This window comes from Acinonyx jubatus, chromosome A3, assembly GCF_027475565.1.
Source record: "Acinonyx jubatus isolate Ajub_Pintada_27869175 chromosome A3, VMU_Ajub_asm_v1.0, whole genome shotgun sequence".
Classification (NCBI taxonomy): Eukaryota; Metazoa; Chordata; class Mammalia; order Carnivora; family Felidae; genus Acinonyx; species Acinonyx jubatus.
This window is the reverse complement of record NC_069388.1, coordinates 117,226,439-117,235,978: the sequence shown is the minus strand read 5'-3', so window position 1 is coordinate 117,235,978 and position 9,540 is coordinate 117,226,439. Positions and strand designations below refer to the sequence as shown.

At 44.1% G+C, this 9,540-nt stretch overlaps 1 long non-coding RNA gene across 6 annotated transcripts; it reads left to right on the top strand.

Annotated features, from left to right (window-relative positions):
- Positions 1-363: 363 nt before the first annotated feature.
- Positions 364-8,733, top strand: LOC128311291 (uncharacterized). 6 transcript variants are annotated; one of them, XR_008289626.1, is made up of 3 exons: positions 364-969; positions 2,562-3,538; positions 3,632-4,449. It is a non-coding gene; the product is annotated as an uncharacterized LOC128311291 (long non-coding RNA). The 6 variants fall into 6 exon arrangements; XR_008289623.1 differs by having other exon boundaries at positions 367-969; positions 2,569-3,538; XR_008289625.1 differs by lacking the exon at positions 364-969 and adding an exon at positions 8,504-8,733 and having other exon boundaries at positions 1,833-3,538; positions 3,632-3,783.
- The last annotated feature ends 807 nt before the right edge of the window (positions 8,734-9,540 follow it).

Here is a 9,540-nt window from a genome sequence, read left to right as displayed (position 1 = left end):
AAGTGAATCAATCCACAGATGAAACACACCAAGATGTTAACGGTGGTTCTAACTAAATGGTAGGATTTGGCATGTTTTTCTGTGTTTCTGTGTTTTTCAATTTGGTACTCCATAATGGAAAAAAAGCCTTAATAAAAATGTCAAATCTTACAGTCTCAACTCCTTTCTTATGTACCAACCGGGTTCAGAGTTCTTCATGTTTGCCCAGGTGTCCTCAGTTGCCAGGAAGCACCTGCAGGTTGACTCAGGTCTCAGGCTTAGGGTGGGGTTCAGACAAACAGGTTCTTATTGCTGCCACCAACGTACTCCCCAAGTCCAAGGCCAACCATATGGCTATTGGCCTCTATTGGCCTCTGCCCTGCCGGCAGCTTTTCGGTTGCACCCTGGGCCAAAGAAATTTCTTTTCCATTCCTTTGGGCTTTGAGCCCTCCAGGACACGTCAGCAGGGTCTTCGATAACAAAGGTTTGCGATCTGGGCTTCTTTTATCTGTATCCAAGCAGGTTATCTTAAGACCTCCTTTACTATATAAACTACTAATAGGTTACTAAAGAATAAATGTAGCTTAGACCTTTATCCCATAAGAATCCTAACTTCTTATTCTCTTTCCACCAGACATGGCATTACATTATTGGCAACAGTAAATGATAGATTGTTAGATTGGGAAGGGAACTTAGCTGAGATATTGATGCAGGCAGGCTGGGGCCAAGGATCCATCGTGGGGGGTGGGGGGGGGGGGGTCCTGCAGGACCAGGCAAGAGGCTACAGGGTAGAAGTCAAATGCAAGCTAGGAAGAAGTGAAAACAGAGTTTACTGAATAGCACGAGTGACAGAGAATAACAGATGAGTGCCTGGGAGACTCAGAAAGGAAAGGAGAGTTAGTCTCATTGTAGCTTGGGGTTAGCGGTTTCTATTGGAAAGGGGTCCTGTATACGTGTTCCTTCAGGAATCCAGGGTCGGTCCCATCAAAGGTGAGTGACCGGTGAATAATAGGTTTTCTCCCTTCCGTCCTTCCTTCCTGCCTGCCTTCCTTCCTTTCTTTCTTTTAAATATATTTATTTATTTTGAGAGAGACAGAGACAGCATGAGTGGGGGAGGGGCAGAGAGAGAGGGAGACAGAGAATCCCAAGCAGCCTCCATATTGTCAGCAAGGAGCCTGATGCAGAACTTGAACTCATGAAACTATGAGATCATGACCCGAGCGAAACCAAGAGTTGGATGCTCAATCAACTGAGCCACCCAGGTGCTCCGATAGGTGGTATTCCATAAATCGTTGAAGGTGGGGACTACCGATGCCACCTTCAGCCAGGTTTGTTTGACGCTAACGTTCTGGAACATATTTGGGATCCGGCTCTTCTTAGATCCTGTCAGGTGTTTGGGGCCTGAGGACGAAAAATGATGAACTCTCTTGCTTTCCCCCTTGGAGTGGGAACCCGAGTAGCTTCTCTGGTTTTTACTCAGATGCAAATAGAAATACAGAACATGAGTCAATAGGGCCGAGCAGGAAAACAGAGATGGAGCCTTTTAAATTTTTTTTTTTAACGTTTATTTATTTTTGAGACAGAGAGAGACACAGCATGAACAGGGGAGGGGCAGAGAGAGAGGGAAACACAGAATCGGAAGCAGGCTCCAGGCTCTGAGCCATCAGCCCAGAGCCCGACGCGGGGCTCGAACTCACGGACCGCGAGATCGTGACCTGAGCCGAAGTCGGACGCTTAACCGACTGAGCCACCCAGGCGCCCCGAGATGGAGCCTTTTAAAAATGGAGTCTCTTCCTCTTAAATACAGAGAACAAACTGAGGGCTGCTGGAGGGGAGGTGGGGGGGGGGGGTTAAATGGGGGATGGGCACTAAGGAGGGCACTTGTTGGGATGAGCACTGGGTGTCATAAGTAAGAGACGAATCACTGGGTTCTACTCCTGAAGTCAAAGCTGCACTGTATGTTAACTAACTTGAATTTAAGTAAGTAAATAAATAAATAAACAAACAAATAAAATGGAGTCTCCTCAGTTTCCCTATCTCAGTATTATCTACTTCAGCCTTCTCACTTAAAGAGGAGGAAAAGGAGCCAAGAGGAGAAACTGACTTGGCAAAGATCACACAATTAGTGGATGGCCGAGCCAAAGCTTGAAGCCAGGTGTTCTGACTTTGAATTGAGGGAATTTCGATACAGGGAATTAAGCTGGATTAATTTTAAATGTAGAATAACTAGAACTTCTGGCTACAAAAATGAATTAAAGATAATATGAGATAGCATTGATCCCACAAAGAAAGCAGGTCTTCAAAAAGGCTTCTTTTCCTAAGGAGGAGAGGAAAATAAATACAATCTAAAACCAGGCGAGGGTAGGAGGGTATGAATCAGGCAGTTTCTTTGGAAGTCAGCTCATGAATACCTTACTTATCTAGAGGTCCTTCATTTGGCAAATGTGACCATTGGGAACAAACCTGTGATCTACAAGGAAAAATACGAAATACCTTATACAAATCACCAAAGGCTTCCAGATGGTAATATAACTCCGCAAAAGAAGTTTTGTTTTGTTTTGTTTTTCTTTTTCTCCTCTGAGTGAACAGCTATGTATTAAGGTTCGATGAGGGGCAACTAATGGAGAAGCAGACACAGGAGTCAGACAGCTGGGGATCCAAATCGGCTTCATTACTGGAAGACCTGAGTGGGAGAAGATGGTTTGGATCTCAGCCAGATGTACTTCCCAATACATCCTCCTCGAACTGAATTTGCGAAGCTGGACCCTGACACAGCCAGGCATCTCCGGGTCTCCCTTGTGGGGACGGGCTTGCTGAGAGCGAGTCTGGAGGACGGGCCACTCCCAAAGAGGGAACACCCAGAGCCTGTTCTGCATGTCTTATCAAGCAGTTAAACCACTTTGTGCTTGGGGAAGAGGTTGGGGGGTGAGGGGGGAACAAACGGTCTATCCTTCCGGGGAGGAGAATTTCCCTCCCTTCAGTGGAAAGAAAGGGGAGAAGAATTGAAGAAGCTTCCTTGCCAGCACCATCCAAGATGATAACAAGGTTTGTTTCAATATTCTAGTGAAAGAGAAAACTGGAAAACTTCACTTAACTAATTGACGAAATATACAAATGGGTAGATTTTATCAAGTCAGTAAACCTAGAAAATGCGTTTCAATATAAGCCATATAGGAAGGTGTGCGAGAGCAAAACATAGTAGGTACTTGTACTGGAAAACCTACTTTCATGCTTATATTCTACTTACTTTTTGACTCGCTTCCTAGAATTACCTTCCATCCATAATCCCCGGTTTACTGTGGAACTAGTTTTACACCGTCATGCTGCTCTCTGATCACAGTGGAGTCAGTGAGGACACATCGAATGCCACCTTGGGAACATTTCTCTCTTCTGAGATATTCTAGGAGCTGGGACCTAGTAAGAGCCTGAGGTCGGACCTGCAACACGTAAAACTCGGCAGCTACTGTTTTTCGGCTGCGTGGCCTGGGGAGATGGTCCGGGCTCAAAGGAAGAGTGAGACTAACGTGTGGATGGAAACAGAAGAAGGGAAAATTGGAAGGTGTGTGGAAGAGGGAAGGAAATGGACAGTCCATCGTTTCAACTTTAGTTTATCCTTTATTTTTTTCTTTTAATGTTTCTTTATTTTTGACAGACAGAGCGAGCAGAGGAGGGGCAGAGAGACAGGGAGACAGAGGATCCGAAGCAGGCTCTGTGCTGTCAGCGGGCGATGCGGGGCTCAAACTCACCAACCTCGAGATCATGATCCCAGCCAAAGTCCGACGCTTAACTGACTGAGACACGCAGGTGCCCCCAACTTGAGTTTATTCTTGATGCTTATTTGCACTCCTGATCTTGAGTCCCATCAGGGACCCCAACTTCTTTCAACGATTTCCCTTCTTGCTTGAGCTAGCTAGGGCAGGTTTCTGTTATTTATAATTAAAGGAATGTGTATGGACACGTGCTCAGAAAAGCCAAGGAAGCTATAATAGTGGAAAAGTGGTTATTGTATTAAACTACAGGATTACAGGACCTTGTGATTCAAGACAATCACTTCATCTTTCTAGAGACCTCACTTTTCACATCAATACAATGAAGGAGTTGAATTCTATGATCTTTGGGGCACAGTTGACCCTTGAACACCATGAGTTTGAACTGCGCGGGTCCACTTGTATGCAATTTTTTTTGGGGGCTCCTGGGTGGTTCAGTCAATTAAGTGTCCGACTTCGGCTCAGGTCACAAGCTTGTAGTCCGTGAGTTCGAGCCTCACGTTGCCCTATGCTTTACCTTTTATTCCCATGACCTATTCATCCCATACCTGGAAGTCTGTACCTTCCATTCCCTTTCACCCCTTTCACCCCTTTCACCCATCCCCCTCCATTCCCTTTCTTATGATTTTCTCGAGATTTCACTTTCTCTAAGTTACTTTATTATAAGAATGCAGTATATAATATATGCAACACACAAACTATATGTTAATTGACTGTTTATATTATCAATAAGGCTTGCCCTCAACAGTAGGTTATTTGTGGTTAAGTTTCTGGGGAGTCAAACGGTATACGTGGATTTTGGACTGTGCTAGGGGTCAGCACCCCTAACCCTTGAGTTGTTCAAAGGTCAACTGTACTTTATTTTTTTTTTATTTTTTTTTCAACGTTTTTTTATTTATTTTTTTTGGGACAGAGAGAGACAGAGCATGAACGGGGGAGGGGCAGAGAGAGAGGGAGACAAAGAATCGGAAACAGGCTCCAGGCTCTGAGCCATCAGCCCAGAGCCCGACGCGGGGCTCGAACTCAGGGACCGCGAGATCGTGACCTGGCTGAAGTCGGACGCTTAACCGACTGCGCCACCCAGGCGCCCCTGTTTTGTTTTAAATCCTTATGTTTGTAGTAATTTGTTACAGAAGCAATAGAAAACCAATACAGAGTCTATGCAGTAATTAAAAAAAATTATGATTACGGCATTACCGTTTGGTTCTTTATATTTTCTATGTCTTCGCTGAGACTTTTCATCTTCTCATTCAACAATGTTCATACGACATTTTTAAAATACTTGCCTTAATGTCTTCTTTTTGATCATTCCAACGTCTGCGTCATTTCAGCATTGGTGCCTGTTGATTGTTGGGTTTTTTTTGTTTGTTTTTTTTTCCCCATGTGAGTTGAGATTTCCTATTTTGTTATATGCCAAGTAATTTTGGATTGTATCTGGGCATGTGATATTATGTTATGAGACTGCAGGGGCGCCTGTGTGGCTCAGTTGGTTGAGCGACCAACTTCGGCTCAGGTCATGATCTCACGGTTTGTGAGTTTGAGCCCGGCGTCCGGCTCTGTGCTGACAGCTCAGAGCCTGGAGCCTGTTTCGGATTCTGGGTCTCCCTCGCTCTCTGCCCCTCCCCCACTCACGCTCTGTCTCTCTCTGTCTCAGAAATAAATAAACATTCAAAAAAAATTTTTTTTAATTTAAATCCTATAGAAAATGTTGCTATTTTTGTGTAAGCGGGCAATTGACTGGTTTGGTTCATGTCATGAGATCTGCCCAGCCTACCGTGGATTGTATTTTTCACATCAGTTCCCTTTTCACCAGCCGGCACAGTGCTCTTCAGATCTGCTGCGTATATGCCCCCTGGTGGTCAGTTTGCGCCCTGGTGACGGTCTGTCTCTTACTGTAGTTCTATCTATGGTACGCTGTTTGGGGTCAGATTCACGCAGGCACAACTGGAAGATGAACTCAGGAGTTCATAAAACTCAATGGGGTCGTGTTTCTAAACTCCCTCTCTCTCAAGTTAGTCAAATGACTCTGGAATGATACTCTTGTCAAAGTAGCAGGCACGTAGCACACTTACAACGGTCTCCATTGCATGTGTTTAAAAACATTGTTAAGAGCATTGCAGAATGTTTATCACACCGATTCCCTTAAGTGGCACTCTTCTCAAAGTAGCACAGCACTCTTATAACCATCTTTATTACATTTTTTAATTTATTTTTTTTAATATAATGTACTGTTAAATTAGCTAACATACAGGGTGTACGGAGTGCTCTTGGTTTTGGGGTAGATTCCTGTGATTCGTCACGTATATACAGCCCCCAGTGCTCATCCCAACAAGTGCCCTCCTCAATGCCCATCACCCATTTTCCCCTCTCCCCCCACCCATCAACCCTCAGCTTGTTCTCTGCATTTAAGAGTCACTTATGGTTTGCCTCCCTTCCTCTCTGTTTGTAACGAGTTTTCCCCCTTCCCTTCCCCCATGGTCTTCTGTTAAGTTTCTCAAGATCCACGTATGAGTGAAAACATGATATCCGTCTTTCTCTGACTGACTTATTTCAATCAGTATAATAGCTTCCAGTTCCATCCACGTTGCTGCAAATGGCATGATTTCATTCTTTCTCATTGCCAAGTAGTATTCCACTGTATATATATAAACCACATCTTCTTTATCCATTCATCAGTTGATGGACATGTAGGCTCTTTCCATAATTTGGCGATTGTTGAAAGTGCTGCTATTAACATTGGGGTACAAGTGCCCCTATGCATCAGCACTCCTGTACCCTTTGGATAAATTCCCAGTAGTGCTATTGCTGGGTCGTAGGGCAGTTCTATTACATTTGTGTGTGTGTTTTTAATTTTCTAAATGAATTATAGAATGACAATCATATCCATCTCCTTAAAACATTTTCTTTATAGCAGGTGAGTGGCACTTTTACAGTCATCATTATTACATGTGCTTTTAAACACTTTTCTAAATTTAGAAGAGCTAAGTATTCTTAGAACACTCAAGGGGCACCTGGGTGGCTCAGTCGGTTGAGCTTCTGACTTCGGCTCAGGTCATGAACTCACGGTCTGTGAGTTCGAGCCCCGCGTCGGGCTCTGTGCTGACAGCTCAGAGCCTGGAGCCTGCTTCGGATTCTGTGTCTCCCTCTCTCTCCCCATCCTTGCTCACATTCTGTCTCTCTCTGTTTCTCAAAAATGAATAAACATAAAACATTTTTTGAAAAAAAAAAAAAGGAATAATTCTTCTGCAGGACCAGGGTGACGGTGACCATGGCTGCCAGGGACCCCAGCCACAGGCACCTTCCTCATGAGAGAATTATTTCTTCTAATATATACCTAGGCTTTCATTTCTCAAATGAAATTTCTAGCACTGCATACAATTTAAAGGCTGTGCCTGGATAAAGATGGGATTTTTAAAAATAACCTATCAAGAGTGCTTTATCCTACTTAATTCTCCCTTGGCTTTTTACCTATTGCCTTAGTTGCAAGCCTTATTCCTTTATTTATCCCTTCCCACTTTATAGAATGTTAGAACTGTATGGTTTTATGCTAAATTGTAGGACTTTACAGTTCTACGGTGTTAGCTCTGCACACTTTGCTATAATGTTCTGGCAGATATGTCTTTAAAGGTAGTACATTTGAAGCAACTCTACCAAAATAATAAAAGGCCCGATAATAATAATAAATAAAATAATAAAACACCCAATTCCTGGTATTCTTCTGTCTTTCCCTACTGGCCATCAATACATTTTTGGTTGGAAGAAGTTTGTATGTGTTATTTTGTGCTTTTCCTTTAAATACCATGCTGTTTTACCTTTTTAAATTGAGATAAAAATTCACTCCACATAAAATTTTAAAGGGTACATTTCAATAGTTTTTAATATATTCCCAAGGTTGTGCCACCACTAATTCCAGAACATTTTCATCACTCCAAAAGAAACCCCATGCCTGTTAGAAGTTATTCTCCGTCCTCCTCACCCTCATTGCCTGGCAATCACTAGTCCACTTTCTGTCTCTATGGGTTTACCTGTTCTGGCAATTTCATACAAATGGAGCCATACAATATATGGTCCTTTGTGCCTGGCCTCTTTCACACAGCATAATGGTTAAAGGTTCATCCACGTTGCAGCTCGGATCAGGCCGCCATTCCTTTTTGTGGGTGAATAATATTCCACCGTGTGGACACACACATTTTGTTCATCCATTCATCGGTTGAAAGACATTTAGGTTATTTCCATTTTTTGGCTATTATAAATAATGCTCCTGGGAGCATCATGTACAGGTTTTGGGGTATATTCCCAGGAGTGGTATTGCTAGGTCATATGGTAACTCCATGGTTAACTTTTTGGGGAACTGTCCAACATTTTTGCATAGGTGCTGCATCATTTTGTAATTCTACCAGCAACACACACAAGAATTCCAGTTTCTCCTCATCTTTGCCAACAACTGTTATTTTCTGCGTTTTCCTCCTTTTTTTTTTGCAACCACTCACCTTTCTTTTTAATGACTGTATATTTTACCACATTGGTTTACCATTGTTTACAGTTTGGGTCCTTAATTCACTGGACATTCTGATTGCCTGCATTTGCCCCCTCCAGTGATAAATATGGCTCTTTATAAATCTTGGCAATAAAGATTCTTTTCTTTCAGCTTACTTCCTGGAAGTATATTCCAGTGTGGGGTCACTAGGGTAATGACTATGAAGAGTTTTATAGGACGTCCTGGTGACAGCAACACATATTTCTTTATCCCCTCACAGTTCATTTAATTCAGTGAAAGCTTAATGAAGCCCCTCTCTTCCTCGCCGCTCACTGGGGGTGAGCAGCCATCTCCTACTTGGCATCACGGCTGCCCTCAGACCTTTGGTGAAGCTTGAGATCATTAAAAAGAGGACCAAAAAGTTCATCCGGCACCAGTCAGACCGATCTGTCAAAATCAAGTGCGACTGGTGGTAAACCAGAGGCATTGACAATAGGGTACCCAGAAGTCGATGCCCAACACTGGTTATGGGAGCGTCAAGAAAGCCAAGCATGTGCTGCCCAGTGGCTTCTGGAAGTTCCTAGTCCACAACACCAGGGAGCTTGAAGTGCTGCTGATGCGCAGCAAATCTCACTGTGCAGGGATTGTCTACAATGTGTCCCCCCGGAGACCCGCGAAGCCATGGTGGAAAGAACAGCCCAACTGTCCATCAGAGTCACCAGTCCTGATGCCAGGCTGCACGACGAAGAAAAGTGAATAGACAGCTCATATGCACATTGTGTTTATGTTAATAAAACCATAAAAGTACCAAGGCGGGGTTGGGGGGGGACTTACTGAGGACTTGCGGAGTACAAGGCATTATGCTAGGTTCCGGGGTTTACAGTTGTGGTCCTTACCCTCAAGGCACTCAGAATCCAGTAAGACAGATAAGACAATAGAAAATTTCTGGGGCGCCTGGGTGGCTCAGTCGGTTAAGCATCTGACTTCGGCTCAGGTCATGATCTCGCAGTTCGTGACTTCGAGCCCCCGCGTCCAGCTCTGTGCTGTCACCCCAGAGCCTGCTTTGGATCCTCTGTTCCACCCCCCTCTCTGTCCCTCCCCAGCTCGTGCTCTCTCTCTCAAAAATAAATAAACATTAGGGGGTGCCTGGGTGCCTCAGTTGGTTAAGTGTCTGACTCTTGATTTTGGCTCAGGCCGTGATCTCACAGTTTCATGGGTTCAAGCCCTATGTCAGGCTCTGCGCTGACAGCATGGAACCTGCTTAGGATTCTCTCTCTTCCGTTCTCTCTACGCCTCCCCTGCTCAGGCTCACTTGCT